Genomic DNA, 16,583 nt, shown 5'->3' on the forward strand with positions numbered 1-16,583 from the left:
TTCTTTTTTAACCACTCTCTCAATATGTCCTGCCACCTTTAAAGAGCGATGTACATGCACCTCCAGGTCCCTCTGTTCCTGCACACACTTTAGAATTGCACCATTAAGTCTATATTGCCTCACCCTATCCCTTCTGCCAAAATGCATCACCTCACACTTGTCAGTAATAAATTCCATCTGACACTTGTCTGCCCATTCTGCTAGCCTATCTATGTCCTGTTGCCGGCAGTTCGTATCATCCTCGCTGTTTGCCACTCCTCCAAGTTTGGCATCATCGGCAAATTTTGCATGTTGGCTCCACAAAGTGGTGTCAGGAAGTGACTTGGTTGTCAAGGTCACTCAAAATGCAAGAGAGTGTGTACCAAGGTTTTCTCATAGTGGACTGGAAGTCATCTTGGAAGAGATGGAAAGGAGGAGAAATGTCCTGTATCTGCAGGAGAACAGGAGGCCCCCAAAAGATATGTTCAGGAAGCAGTGGGAGGAAAAAGTAGCAGAGGTCAATGCCATGAGTGTAGCTCCAAGAACATGACTGCAGTGCAGAAAGAAGTTTAATGACCTGACGCAAGTTATCAAGGTGAGAGAGTTCAATCTTCAATGGCATATACTACCAATTGCACATCTTGCCTCATCCACTGCTCAAATCATTACATCCCCTTCACCCACCTACCAATATTCTCTATTAATCAGTACTCAACCCATCAATTTATATGGTTTACCTGACCCTCACATACTTAGCACTGTTGCAAGCCTCACATCCACAACTCACAGCTTGCACACAATGGCATCTATTCAACCTTGTCATCTATATCATACAAACATATTGCAAGACACTTATTGACATATTTCTCTTTCTTGCAGGATAAGGTGGGTTATAACAGAAGGCAGCAGGAAAGAACTCAAAGGGACAAACACGCCTGCTTGTTTTAAGCCCTGTGGAGGAGACAGTGCTGGCCAAAATTGGAAGGAGCATTGCTGAGACCGTGGCCACTGGCTGTCCTGGAGGGAGCAATGATGAAGGCCCAAACCTACTTCTCTCATCCCACTTCTCCCTCACTCCATAATCGCTTTTAATTCACAAGCTGCAGAGGGTGTAAGCATACACTTTTTACTTTCTCCTCTCCCTTCCCCATGACCCAACCCTTGACTTCTTTTCATTTCAAATACTCACTGGAACCTTCCCAGTCAGGGGAAGAAGAAAACAATGAAAATAAAGAGGCACCATCATTCGATCATTGGAGGCTGACACTGTGCATACTTTAGAGGCAAGGATGAGTGATGAGGGTACACAACCAAATGCTTGGAGTACTGGAAAGCTGGCTAGAAAGACTGCATCATTGTCATGGAGTATGGAGGAGTCCAGCATCAACTTGGCACAGCGCTTTACATAGACCTTGGAGCCTATCCTTTCTAATATGAAATGGATGGTCACCATCAGCACACCTGTAGAACCCAACATGCAGTGTCCAATGGCTAATATCACAGCTTCCATTGCAGCACAAGCAGTTTCAATCAAAGGTCTGAGTGCTGTAGTGGTAGCTCAGACTGCTGCCTTGGTAGCTAATGCTGCTGCTATCATGGTTTTGGATACCAGTGTTCAAAGGGACTTCCAGGGCAATCTGTTCTCCAACAGATCAGTAAGATTAATGAAGTACCACCCAAGAGACTGGCAGTGGCTCCATGGAACAGGAACTTGCTGACCCCTGTCAGGATGACAGAATTCCTGCTTTTGTTGCTGCCAGTGTTTTGCTGCTGCCTGTCAGCCACCCAGCCTAGACTGCTGTAGCTCAGGCCGAAGCTGGGCCCTCTAGGTCCAGGGCTAATCAAGGTTGTCTACCAAGGCCATCTAAAGTTTCTTCAATTGAAGTCAGCAACCTCCACCAGGCATGCTGCAGCCACTGGGAAGCACCTCATCGGGGCATTAGGAAAAGTAAAGGCACATGGAACACAGGTACTTAGGCAATGCAAAGAGCAATTTGTATGCATTATTTAATGAGTGAATTGATAAATTTGGATTTGAATTTGAATTTGCATTTGCAGGTAGTTTTTATTTCTGCAATGATGTGAGGGAGGAACCAATATGTGTTGGCAGAAAGAGGACGATGTGATGGTAAGTGATAAAGAAAGGTAAAGAGTGTGGTAATGTTGGTAAATGAAGAGATGTAGCTGAGGTTACTGGTATCACACATGAATAATCTGATCACGCAAAGCCCTGGCAGAAGGGGGCTGTCTATGTTGCAGCCTCCTTCCTCTCCCACTTCTCCTCCTCCCTTGTCCTGCTTTACGTGGTCTCTCTTCATTCTCCCAGTCATGTTCAATTCCTAGAGGATGTCTTACCAGACCCCCCATGCCTGGAAACTGTAGTATAAGGATGTAAAGGGTAAAGGCCAAAGGCAGTAAGAGAAACGCCTCCCACTGTATGAATGATGATAGAACAGTCAGATGAGATAGGCTTGAGAAGAAGGTGGTATAGCAGCACAAAGGATGCTATCTTATGTGGCTTGCTGGGAGTGTATATAGTAACTTTAAATAATGGAGTTGTTAGTTAACCTTTACCAGAGTATAAGACTTTCTCTCGAACTCCCTACTAATACAAACCCAACAACTAACATGGTGGCAACGGTGAAAGCAAACAGAAGAATTTGAAGATATTACCTTTGGAAGAAACATCAGGGGAGCAACAGAGAAATTTAAAGATAAATACTGGCCTGGTACAGTAAGTAAAACTACTTACCGGCAGAAGAGGCTGTGAAGAGCTCTGCAGCCTCTCAGACCCCACCATAGCAGCATGGGGCTCTGCGTCAGTACTTCCAGCACATCCAGTGATCGGGTCTAAGTCTTCATGCTGGGCGATGATGCTGGGTGAGACAGTGAAACAGGCCATTTATTTAAATAGCTCACTGGGAAAAAAAATCAGGTACAGAATGTGATTTCGGTCAAATCGGCGACTAGGGAGACTAGGCCGAGGAGAAAAAGTACGGTAACTGGCAGAAAGCATGGGAAAGGTCAGGGAGTGTGGGAAAGCCCCAACAGAATGCAAACACCTCAAGCCAACCCTGAAAATTTTAAAATTAATGGGGAACACCCTAGCAAAACCTAGTAAACAAAAAGAAGCAATATGGATCCAAAATTGGGAATGCCTGAGAATTTCCAGAATCAAGAAGGTCCCAATCAGGTCCCAAATTGACTAGTCTGGAATAAAAGGTTCTTGAGGTTCAGAATTGTTTCTCAACTCCAGATCCTGCGAGCTGAAGACAAGCTGTGGATGAGAAGGAGTCCAATGCCCATACAGCTGATTAAGCCAAAGCCAGGCAAACACTTTGGGGAACAGAAAAACATAAAGGTGAGAAGGCACATGACATAGGAAAACATTACCAACGTTGTGGAACCAAGAAGACCCACAGACGAGAGCAGTGCCGAGCAGGTAAAGCTGAGTGTTTAAAGTGTGGAAATACTGGACACTATGGGAAAATGTGCCACAGCAAAATTTCTGCACTGAACATAAGAAATAGGAGCAGGAGTAGGCCATTCAGCCCCTCAAGCCTGCCCCGCCATTCAATAAGATCATGACTGATATGTCCCAGGCCTCAACTCCTCTTTCGGGCCTGCTCCGCATAACCCTTGGCTCCCCGAGATTTTAAAAAATCTATCGACCTCCTCCTTAAATACACTTAGTGACCCAGCCTCCACAACTCTCTGAGGTAGAGAATTCCAGAGATTCACCATCCTCTGAGAGGGGAAATTCCTTTGCATCAGTTTAAATTTCATTTCAGTTCGAGATTCCCCCACCAGTGGAAACAGCTTCTCAACATCTACCCTATCAAGCCCCCCTTAGAATTGTATATGCTTCAATAAGATCACCTATCATTCTTCTAAACTCCGATGAATAAAGGCCTATTCTTGATAAGACAACGCCTTCTTCCCAGGAATCAGCCTCGTGAACCTTTTCTGAACTGACTCCAATGCTAATATATTCTTCCTTAAATATGGGAACCAAAACTGTACGCAGTATTCTAGGTGTGGCCTTGCCAACGCCCTGTACAATTGTAACAAGACTTCCCTATTTTTAAACTCTAATTCCCTAACAATAAAGGCCAAAATTCCATTTGCCTTCCTAATTACTTGCTGCACCTGCATACTAACTTCTTGTGTTTCATGTACAAGAACACCCAGATCCCTCTGCACTGCAGTATTTTGTAGTCTTTCTCCGTATAAATAATAATCTGCCTTTTTATTCTTCCTACCAAAGTGGATGATCTCACACTTTCCCACATTGAACACCATCTGCCAAGTTTTTGCTCACTTACTTAACCTATCTATATCCCTTTGCAGATTCTGTGTGTCCTCATCACACATGCCTTCCCACCTATTTTTGTATCATCAGCAAATTTGGATACACTACACTCTGTCCCTTCCTCCAAGTCATTAATATAGATAGTAAATAGTTGAGGCCCTAGGACCGATCCTTGTGGCACCCCACTAGTTATGGATTTCCAATCTGAAAAAGACCCATTAATCCCAACTCTGCCTTCTGTGTGTTAGCCTATCCTCAATCTGTGCCAACACATTACCCCCCAATACCCTGAGCTCTTATTTTGTGCAATAACCTTTTATGTGGCATCTTATCGAACGCCTTCTGAAAATCCAAATACTCTACACTGAAAGGCACAAAGCAGAAGACCTTCACACAAAGAGTAGTGAATCAAGTACAGCAATACCTGCAAGAGAAAGAACCAGGAGAGTTCTTGGGAGAAATCAGTAATGCAGACCAGGATTTCTGGACAGCAGACATCTATGTGAATGGACACTTCACAAATTTTAAGCTTGACACAGGGCTAGCATAATGGTATTGTCTGACCAAGAGCCTTGGGTGAAGAGACATTACCTGCAACCGACAGTGTTACGATCAGATGAGGAGGGGTCACAAGGCTCCACTCTTGTCCTTCCTCTTATTTGAGCGCAACCGGGTTTATTCCTTTTTTAAACAGTGGATATTTTTACCACTTCAGTGAGTGTTTAAACTTTTACCTTTGTAGTGATCATAAAAGAACCAATCAGACAGGTTTTCTTGAGTTTAAACAAGAAAGAGATGAGTTTATTATGTTTAAAAATCTATACCGATTCAAATAAAAATAATAAAATTACGCTACACTTTCACACCTACACACACACACGAGAATTACACACTCACAAATAGATTGCAGAGTAATGAGGAATAGGTATGTGTTGGATTAGAGTACAGAACAAATAATAGTCTGTGGTCTGGTAGCTTTAGTGGTCTTCCAGTTGAATTCATGGTCTTGATGTTCTGTGTTGATAGTTGTTCTTGGAGACATTTGAGCAGAGGGCTTCCTTCTCAATGTCTTTGTCTTGGATCTAGCAGCTGGCAGCTAGGCTTCCCATGCCCCACCAGGCCTTCTGGAGAGAGAGAGAGAGAGAGAAAGAGAGGGAGATAGCCCTTCTGGCTTCTGCGCAGATTGAGTTTCTGCCTTGTCTACTCATCCAAGGCAAACTCCCCATTTTCACAGAGATGGACAGACTGTCTCAGTGTATTCTCTGGTATCTTGTAACGAGATTCAAGTTTAGGAATTTCCATCTGTCAAGCCTCATGGTGACAATGTTTTCCCCTGGAGGGGTTTGCCCTTTCAATGTTAATGTCCCAGGATCACTTTGAACATCTTGCTAATGAAAGCAATCTCAGGCAGTTCAATCAATAGGGCAAACCATTGTTTTGGTACAGGCTAATCAGACATGTGTCTCCACTTTTGATGCCTTGGAATGTGCAAAGTTTTCAAATGCAAATGGTGGTGGCCATTTTTTAGCTGTGGCAAAGTCTTTGTAAAATATGTCTGTAATTTTCCAGCTCTTCTTTTTAAGTTTAATGTAAGTTTCCAACTGATGAGTTAAAAATCCTCATTTGGCATAGCATATTTTCTTGACAGCAGATATACAGTTGCGTGGTCCAGGCAGGACACAACTGCGAATAAAAAGCAAACTCCAAGCAACTCTTCATCATAAAGGAATACAACTGGTAGAGACCTTATATGTCTTACACAATTAAGAATTTTCTTTACTGAGCGGGAATGTATGCTTGGAATTGCAGCTGATTGAAAAGGTAGCCAAAGCCAAGCAAACAAAGGTAAACAATTCCTTCCAATTGTCAGCCGATCTGTTATTGAGGGTGACCTTATGTATCACCAGAACAGCATGAACTATTGTTGACTACCCAGTTTCCAACTAGACCTTGGCAAAGGCTAGGTATGGATGTATTCATGTTTGAAGGGAAGTCATATTTCATCATTATCCAGGTGGATAGAAATCAGATGATTACATTCTATGACCACTGAGATTGTTATCAGAATCCTTATGGGCATCTTCATGACACGTGGGGATTCCGAACGAAAATTATCAGACAATAGACCACAGTTCACGAACAAATGTTTTACCTAGTTTGCCGTGAAGATGGGCGTTCAGCGTGTTACGAGCTCACTGACGTATCCACAGTCCAATGGCGAGGCAGAACGAGGTGTGAGAACCATAAAATCTTTACTCAAGAAAAATGAAGATCTTCCTAGATCACTGCTAGTTTATCGTTCAACGCCACTGCTGTGCGAATTATCACCAGTAGAATTACTAATGGGAAGGAAGGTAAGAATACAGCTTCCAGTATTGCCTCAACAATTCTGGTGAAGGGTCACTGACCTGAAACGTTAACTCTGCTTCTCTCTCCACAGGTGCTGCCAGACCTGCTGAGTATTTCCAGCATTTCTTGTTTTTATTTCAGATTTCCAGCATCTGCAGTATTTTGCTTTTATATTATTGCCTCAACAATTAATGCCTGGATTGAAGACTCAAGAAAGTTCAAGAAAGAGAAAACTCCTACAGAAGGAAACAAACCTGGAATTACAATCGAAGATTTCGAGTGAGAAGCTTACCCAAATTAACAATAGTCAAAAAGTTAGGATACATGACCTGAAACGAGAAGGCACAGTAATCCATAAACATGAGGACTATCAGCGACCATATGTTTTACGAATGAATGAAGGGAACATACAAAGGCATCGGAGGAATATTATTTCTATTCTGCACAAACAACAGCCAGTAATCCATCTGCAAGATCCAGATGAAGAGGAACAAACCCAAACCGAATGGAATACTACAATCCGTAAAAAAAGAAAACCCAAGTCAGCAAACTAGATTTCCTACAAAGACAACTGATCGTCCCAGACAGATTACAACCAGATCGGGGACAGTTGTCAAATCTCTGATGCGACTGAATCTGTAAAGTCAGAGACTTGGTCGGAGAGAGTAGTACAGAAGTCATAAATGTATAAATGTTTGGAAAAAAGTTGGATAAAGACACGGAGGGAAGATGTCTTTGTTTTGGATCTGGCAGCTGGCAGCTAGGCTTCCCATGCCCGACCAGGCCTTCTGGAGAGAGAGAGAGACAGCCCTTCTGGCTTTTGCACATAAGGATGTAAAAGGTTAATACCGAAGACAGTGAAAGAGACCCTCCCATGGAACGAGCAATGATGTAATAGTCACATGAGATAGGCTTGAGAAGAAGAAGGTATAGCAGCATGAAGGATGCTAGCTTAAGTGGCTTGCGGAGAGTGTACATCATAACTGTAAATAATAATGAGTTGTTAGTTAACCTTTACCGGAGTCAAAGACTTTCTCCAGAACGTCCTACGCTACTAATACAAACCCAACAATGCAACAGAAGCAACTATTTTCAAGTACAGTATTTTAAATGATATAAAAAGTACTGCAAGGCCATTCCCTGTAGATATTTACTTAAACTTTAGCCAAGTATGGAAACCTCCAAAAGCAGATACAATTGTTACAGCAGCCAGACGAAATAATCCTGCAACTAACCTGTGAATTCTTCAGGATCCCTTTAAATAGCACCGGTGGGAGGGTCCTTCATTTCATTTAATGACATGTTCAGCTGTGTGAAGCTAAGACAGGGTGTTGCCTGGTGTGTGGAATAGAAAATGGCAACAGTGGTTTCGAATCACCATTGCACAATGACGGGCATCCTGATCTCCCTCCTCTGCATGCTGCCAGTAGTCGTTTGGCACGTACGTATCAACCTCTTTACCAAGATGGTGTCCTGTGCATTTTCCGCATCAGGGACCCCATTTTCAAGTTTTAAATGGCAACATAGCACCTAAAAACAGTCACTACAGCGCCCAATTTAATTCCCATAAGCTTTTAAAATAAACTGGCAGTTCGAGAAAATATTGTGATTTTTCACTTTAAGAATATTAGAAATTCTCCCGTCCAGCTCCAGCACATGCAGCTGCTAGAGGAAACTGCAAGTGATTATGCAGAGTGGAGAGGTGGTGTCCTTGTGCTGCTGGGCCTAGTTTTGTACACGGATCCTCACAAACACAAAATTCATGTGGTTACTCACGGCATTTATAGAGCTCAACCTAGCTCCTTCAACTGCAGAATCATAGAACTTCATTTTTGTATTCCTAGAATACTGTTTGGATAAATGACAAGCGTAGTTTACATTACGGAGTGTAGGTAATTGAGGGGAGACTATCTGTGAACATATATGGTGAAAAAAATCTTGGGCTGAATTTTACTAGCCCCTCGACGCCGCGGGTTCCGGCAGGGAGGCCGGTAACCTTCTGTGGGGAGAGGCCTTCTTCGATCCGCGACGTCAGGAAGGGCCCGCTGCATATTACCAACGGCAGGGAGAGCTTGGTGTGGCCCCCACCCCCCTGCCACCTGGCAGCGGGTCCTTCATCTAAATATTTAAATTAACCTTAAATAGATGTAAATTAACTTACCTTCTGGCGGCAGCCGTCCGACGCCGATTTTATGGCAGCTGCTGGCACCATGCTCGCCTTTGGAACTCCGTACGGAGTTTTGAGGCGTGAACCTGGTGGGGAGGGGGGAGTAATAACAGATTCAGGGCGGGAGAAGGGGCAAGTGACAAAAATGAACACGATTGGGTGAGGGGATGGTGGGAAGGGATTGAAGGTTAAAGGAAGAAAAGTTCAGGGGGGAAAGGTTGTTATGGCAACTTTAATGTTTTTTTGGGGGTATGACAAATAAGACTCTGATTCTCTGATTATTCATTGAGGGGGTGCGTAAGCGGATTTGAAGTGTGCATAGCATTTTATTGAAAATTATTTCAAAACCTGCCACTTGAATTATAAGTGAAAGGCTTGAAGCCCTTTAATAATGGCACCGCGCCTGTGCAGTGATGCCAGACGCTGTTGCCGGGGACACGACGACCACCCCCTCTTTGTCATCGGAGGCGACCGATCCGTCCCCTCCATTTAAATGTGCCCCTGCACGTAATATCGCAGGGGCTGTTTGGTGGCACTTCCGTGTCGGAAGGCCACCGAGTTCAAAGCACGCCGCAGAGCGTGGCGTACTGATAAAATTCAGACCCTTAAGTTAGTGCCCAAACATGCAGTGAAGGTTGCAAACCATCAAATAGCTGGACACTGTGCTGTTTCTTTATTACTATCTTATTAAAACCTAGTTATCATTTGCTGCAGCATGCAGCACATGCATGCAAGTTCTTCATGATTGATTGTGATTTGTACATGATTTTCAAATAAACAAAATGTGTTATGCAGACCAGAGCACTGTCTACAAGAACACTAGTGATTTAAAGTCAGAAGCCACCACTGAACAACCCACCACTGATGCAATCCCATTTGAAAGGTTATCAAACACACAGTGATAAAAATTTATCAAACGCATTTTTAGATAACAGTATGTTATCTGAACACTTGCTGTATCTTCTACAAAATACATGTCAAGCAGACATAAAAATGCTGGCCATCAATAACACTTTTATGTACCATTTCTATATGCATGAAACTATATCCTTATATTCTCCTTCATTGTCTGAGCCCTTTAAGTCGGTCGAACATTATTACATTTCCGCCAGCCAATAAATTCCAAAAAACACAGGCTTAAAGCTTTCACTTGATGATTCAAACTGGGTTAACAAATAGGAATTACCACACACCTAATAATGCACAGTTATAAATTAGTTTATTCCAGAGCTGGAGTCTGCAGCAATGCCTTTAGGTTAGATGAGAAAGATGAAAGCTGTATATCTTGTGCTTCCAGATTGATTAACACATGTTAATACAAATAATGTAGAAGAAAATGTCATTCTTGATCTCTTCATATGTTGACAGAGTAATTGAGCCAGATGTAAGAAGCTTTATCAAATAATCATTAATCTCCCTGCTGTGAGTTGTGAGCACAGTATTGGTTTCAGGTCCTATACTGAATTACCCCAACAAATTCTCCACATTTGCCACAGCTGGCTAGTCATTAATTCTGACAATTATACAGGGTAAGTTCAGGAACAAGTAAAACCACTCTCTTATTCCCCTCTTGAAAATAAATCCTAATTTCTTGTGGCAATGACACATGTCCCTTAAGGGAAGAAAAATGTATTGCAGTACTCTGGGACAAGTAATGAGATATATTAACATATACTGTGAAAGTGATATGCAAACATACAGTTAGCATATATTACTGAGCTCCGTTTTGACTTCAGACGTCTGAAGTAATATTGACACTTTGACCAATTAGTGAGCCATGAAGATGCTGTTGCTAACTCCCAACTGATGGTGTATCTTCCTTGGAGAATATTTAAAAATATAATGATAAAATTATTTAAATAACAAAAATACCAATTATATTTATGAAGTTATTATTAGTTATGAAATTTTTATTTATTTTTCTTAATTTTCTAAGTATTACACTAAATTCCATTTGGAGAAAGTCCCTATTTTAAATCAGAATCAATTAGAGTTTAACTTGAAAGATTCAACAAATCCTTGCGACGAAGGCACAACAAAGAAGTCTCAGCTGTTGTTAATGAAAAGAAATGCCAGCAATATGGTTTATGAAACAGCAATCATAACATGAATATTTTAAGATGGAATAAACACCCGCAAAGAAGTAGAATTTAGAATTATGATAGCTGGTATTTAGTGTTTCGACAAGAAAAGGACAATGAGGCCTTTGATCCTCTAGTATGCAGCTGCTGCTATAAATATATAGCAAGAGTACTCATTTGAGTCACTGGCTGCAAAATTCGATAAGGTCTGAAAATAGGTGTGTTGATCATAATGCGCGATTAACATGCGCCCGTTGTTCCCAATGCAAGAAGACCACGAACTTCGTGTTGCCTGCTCATTCACATGATTGCAGCGTGCAGCCGGGGCTAAGTTGAGTGGCTGTACACCTGAGCAAGGGGTGCAAAATCATGAGAGGCGAGCATGTGTGCAAGTCAGCCTGGGCTACTTAAAGATAGCCTGCACCTCTTAAAGGGGAAGTGCATCTTGACTGGAACAGGTGCTGGAAGTCATTCTAGGATGGGAAAGACACAAGACAGACACAACATGGCAGAGAAAGGGCTCCATGTTTCTCTGAAGCTGCACTGGAGGCCTTGGTGCAGGAGGTAGATGTGAGGAGAGAAGTCCTCTATCCACAAGGAACCAGGAGGCCCTCTGGTCAGACGCCATCACTGTCAATGCCAGCTCCGAGGACCTGTAGCTCCGAGCACCTGGATGCAGTGCTGCAAGAAGTTCAATGACCTCACATGAGTAGTAAAGAATCAGTAAATGCACCCTGAAATGCCATATCCCACCAATTGAGGCTCAAGAGGCCAGAATTAGATGAGCCCAGTTGCTCTTGCAGAGAGGCCTGATGGGATAAATGGCTTCCTTCTGTGCTGTAACCATTCCATGATTCTAACTGCACCACTAGCTTCACACACTGCTCCATGCACCACATCCCCATCGCTCACTTCCTAATAATCTATCAATCACAACCCTTACCCAACATTCATATCTTCACCTGATCCCACACTTAACACTGCTACAAGCCTCACACACATCTCCCAACTTGCATACGCAGCCAGCTATTTAACCATGACAGCCACATCACCCAAACACATTGCACCACCCTCACTGACACACATCCCTCTCTCTTGTAAAACAAGGTGGCACACAATCACAGGCAGCAGCAGTTAACCAACGAAGGACAGGCACGGTTGCAAATCCTCATCCCGATGGAGGAGACCATCATTGGAGCGCCCAAGACTAAGGCCATGGCTAGTGGTGGGACTGAAAACATTGAGGTTGACGATATGTTCATACCTGATCTTCCTTCTCATATGGTATTTCCCCCCTCATCCCACAATCTCATGATATGCAAGCTGCACATGATGTAAGCATGCACCGCTTGGTTTCACCCACCACCACCCCACCCCTGCCAGCACAACCATACACTTGTGCCTTTCTCCTTTCAGAAACCCAAGGACTGCCAGCTGGTTAGGCAGTGGTGCAGAAGTAAGCAGAGGAAGAAGAAGAAGACACTGATGATGAAGAAACACCATTGCTCAATCTCACACTTGCAGCCACAAGGCCCTGACACTGCACCTACTTTAGAGGTAAGCATAGAGATGGGATCTGCATATTGTGAAACGCCAAGTATAAGTGGCCTGCACCCAGGGCAGGGGAAATGGGTATCACAGGTGCCAACCCACTGGAGCATGCGGTCGCACACAAGTTCTGTTACAGAGGACTCAATTGAGGACTTCAATGGGGTAGCCATACAGTAAAAGGCTGATGGACATGCACACAGAAATAGTTGGTTCATTGGCAGGCCTGCCAGAAAGCCTGCTGTTACTGTCAAGGATCATGAAGGAATCTGACAGAAAACTTGCAAGTGGCTTTGCACAGAGCTTGAAGCCCATCCTTTCCTGCATGGAATTGGTGGCCAACTTCTTCACCATACTGTGGACCCATCAACTCACTTGTAGATCCAACCATGATGCAGGGCCCAATGACTGGTGCCTCAGCTCACATTGCAGTACAAGTAGAAGCCACCCAATGTCTGATTGCTGCAGTGGCAGCTCAGATTGCTGCCATCATAGCTGCAGATACCCATGTGAAAAGGGACTTTGAGAATCTCACAGCAGTCCAACAAACAGACCTCCAACACATTGCTAGGATTGCTGACGTGTTGCCCTGGTTGAGTGGCAGTGGCTCTGTGGAGCACCAACCTGCTGTCCTCTCTTAAAAGTACAGCATTCGTCCTCCCATCACTGCCACTCCGCCAGTGCCCTTGCTGCTGCCTATCAGGCAGCCAGCCCAGACTGCTATTGTCCAAGCCAAGGTGGTGGAGTACTGAAGCAGACCTTCCAGGGCCAGAGGTGCTTGAGGGCGTCCTGCAAGGCAATCTGCAGTCTCCCTCACTGAAGATTAACAGCCTTCCACCAGTCATGCTGCAGCCATTGGACTAGCACTGCATAGGAGCACTGGGAAAGGCAAAGGCACATGGAAGATAGGCATGAAGGGAATGAACAAGGGTGATTAGTTGACTTTTGTATGAAATATTGAATGGTTTGATTGAAAAGGTAGGTTGGGAATATTTGTTTTATAGTAGCCTTTAATTCAGCATGTGGCCAAGAAGATGCTGTGTTGATCAGCATCAGAGTGAATGTATTAGTGAATGGGTAATCGGGGTGTGTTCACTCGTACCGGAGTCAGATGAGGTGATCAAGAGCAGCCTGGTCAGAAAGGAGCAGACTTTGTTGCCTCCTCCCTTCTTCTTCCTCCTCTTCCTCAGCTGTTCACCATATACCTGGTGGCAAAGGCTGATCCGTCATGATGGTGAGGTAGTGCAGGACACAGCAGACCTTGACGGGTTGTAAGATATGCTCTTAAGAGTATTGTAAGGCTTCTCCAGAGTGGTTCAGGCAGTGGACGCATTGATTAAGCACCCCAATGGTCTGCTCGATGACATTTTGTGAGGAAGCATGGCTTTGGTTATGGTCATGCTGCTCACCTGTACTTGGGTTGCACACTGGAGTCATGAGCCAGGTGGTTAGCAGATTGCCATGGTCACCCAGTAGCTACCCTCTGGTTTTTTGTGGTGGCTCAACTCCTAATGTTACAGTGGACTGGCACAGAATAAAGACACCATGACTGCTGCCAGAATAGCGGGCATTAACCAGCTGGACATTGAGGGAGTGAATTTACATTGTTGCACTTCTGTCGCACTTTAATGTAGTAAAAACTTCACTGGAGCATTATCAAACACTGAGCCACGTAAAGAGATATTAGAACAGCTGACAAAAACTTGATCCTCACCTCTGCTGCATCTTATATTTCTCATTCTGACTTATCCCTAGTGTATTTTAAGTATAAATACAGGAAATTTGGGCTGTGGTGCCAACGGCTGTGCCAATTACCTTCATTTAAAAATATTTAAATCAGCTGTAGGAAGACTTAGTGGGAAAATCACAGGAAGGCCAAGTCGCATTTGAAAACAGCTCTACAGCTCTAGTTTGTTGGCCAGTAAGATGAGGTGTCCTAATTTTAGCTGAAATTGGTATAAAATTTTGTGCTCTATTACACCGGTGCTTCAGCAGCAAAAATTGAAGCACTTAGTTATTAACTTAATCCATCTATGCTTTCCAAAACATATAATGTTCTTGCTTTTATCTGTAGCACAAAAAAGTTAAATATCATCTTTTGCATGCTATGCCAAAATCCTTTGTTCTTCGTCTATTGGCATTTATGCTTTCATTATCTCCTCTGATGAAAACAGAATTGATATATTTTTTCCACTAAGTAGCTTGGTTTCCTCAACAAATCTGAATTGTCTATAAGCCCCAAGTCCATCTAGGACTTCAATATTCCCTGTGTATCTGGTGAGATTTCTCTGCCAAATCATTTACACATGATAGAAGAAAAGGCTTGAATATTGTCAGACGGTGCTGTCCATCATTGAAGAGGCCACAACTGAGCCACGGCCAACTGTAGCCTGGCCGTCCTGTGGTGCTGGATTAACAAGAGGTAGAGGAAGAAGAGACTGATGCTGAAGAAACACTGGGCTAGATTTTGTTCTCTCCCAGGCGTTGAGGTCTGTGGCAGTGGGGGGGTGGACCCGAAGATGTCTCCAGGAGAGGGCTGCCATGCAAGTGAGGGCCTAGCCTGATATTAATAATGACGGCGAAGCCTTGTGGCAGCCCCCCCACTACTCAGCGACAGGATCCATTTGAATATTTAAATACATTAAAATGAATGAATTAATTATACTTACGCCGCCGCCTCATGTCCCGCTGCGATCTTCAGCCGGGTGGCCAGCACTGCCGTGCCTTCGGATCCCCATCCGGGGAAATGAGATGCCACACTGGTGGGGAGGGGGAGGAGGTAAGTTTCTCATTGTGGTGAGGGACGGGGGACGGGGAATGTGGTCAAAGTAGCATCATTGGTGTAGGGGATGTTGGGAAGGAATATAGTTTAAAGTTAATGCAGTTTGGGGGGGGAAAAGTCAGGTGGACAAGGTAAGTGTTTCTGGGGGGGAGAGGGCAAATAATTAAATTGTTATTGGGGGATGGGAGAGGGGCAGTTGAAATGTCTTTATATATTTTTATTTACTTGCACTTGAAATATTTAAAATTACCAGTAAGGCTCAAAGCCCTTTAAAAATAGAATCAGCGCCTCACACAGGTAGCTGACGCCATTGCTGGGGATGGACAACCAGCTCTCTCCATGTGATTGGGGGCGGCCCGCCCCGGCTGTTTAAATGAGCCGCCGCATGGACGATTGCAGCAGTTCCGCGGCGTGCGGCCCGCGTGGGCGGACTACTGTTCTCCTTAACCCACTGTTTCTCCATCTCACACTCGCAGCTACCAGCTCAGATGCAGACACTCTGCATACTGTAAAGGACAGATTGGAAGCGGGACCTTCGTGTGGTGAGATACTGGACACAAATGGCCTTTAGCCATGGTAGGGAAAAAGAGTAGCACAGGTGGCAGCTTATCAGAGGGTGAAGTCAGACATGAGTTCTGCTGAAAAGGATTCAGGTGAGCACGTCGATGAGGCTGCCTACAGAAAAAGGCTGATGGGTATACACAAAGAAATGGTTGGTGCATTCACAGGCCTGCCAGAAAGCCTGCTGTCATGGTCAAGAAGCATGAACGAGTCTGACACCAACTTGGCACAGGGTTTTGCGCAGAGCTTGCTGCCCATCCTTTCCAGTGTGGAAATGGTGGCAACTCTATCAAGTTATGACTTCTTATGGCTGCGGTTTAGGAACTAAAGGGTTAACCTCTGCCATGTTTTATCTGTTGGATGAATCTATAAGTTATGGTCAAAGGGAGAGTAACTCCGTATCCTGTAAGTGAGGCAGGAAAACCTATCATTATACTCAGGGATACAGGCACAACCCGAACCCTCTTGATGGGAAAAGATATATATAAATATATATGCATCAATTTATTAGATTAGAGCTAAGTTATGGACTTTGGGTTTAGAATTATGTTGTTAAATGTGCAATGTTTATTGGTACACTGTAGTGGGGAGATGGTGGGAGACGGTGTTTACTGTAAAAACAATAGCAGAAGTAGTGTTGCTATGAGGCCAGATGTCTTGATGAATTGTCCATTCTGCATTTCAACTAAGAGAGACTCAGTCACAATAAGGGTTGGACTTGTAGGCCTCATGAAGGATGACAATGCAAATAAAGATATTCAGAGACCATTCAAGACTTGAATTGACAGCAAACATTCCATTTGT

Source organism: Heterodontus francisci, chromosome 19 (assembly GCF_036365525.1).
Source record: "Heterodontus francisci isolate sHetFra1 chromosome 19, sHetFra1.hap1, whole genome shotgun sequence".
NCBI lineage: Eukaryota > Metazoa > Chordata > Chondrichthyes > Heterodontiformes > Heterodontidae > Heterodontus > Heterodontus francisci.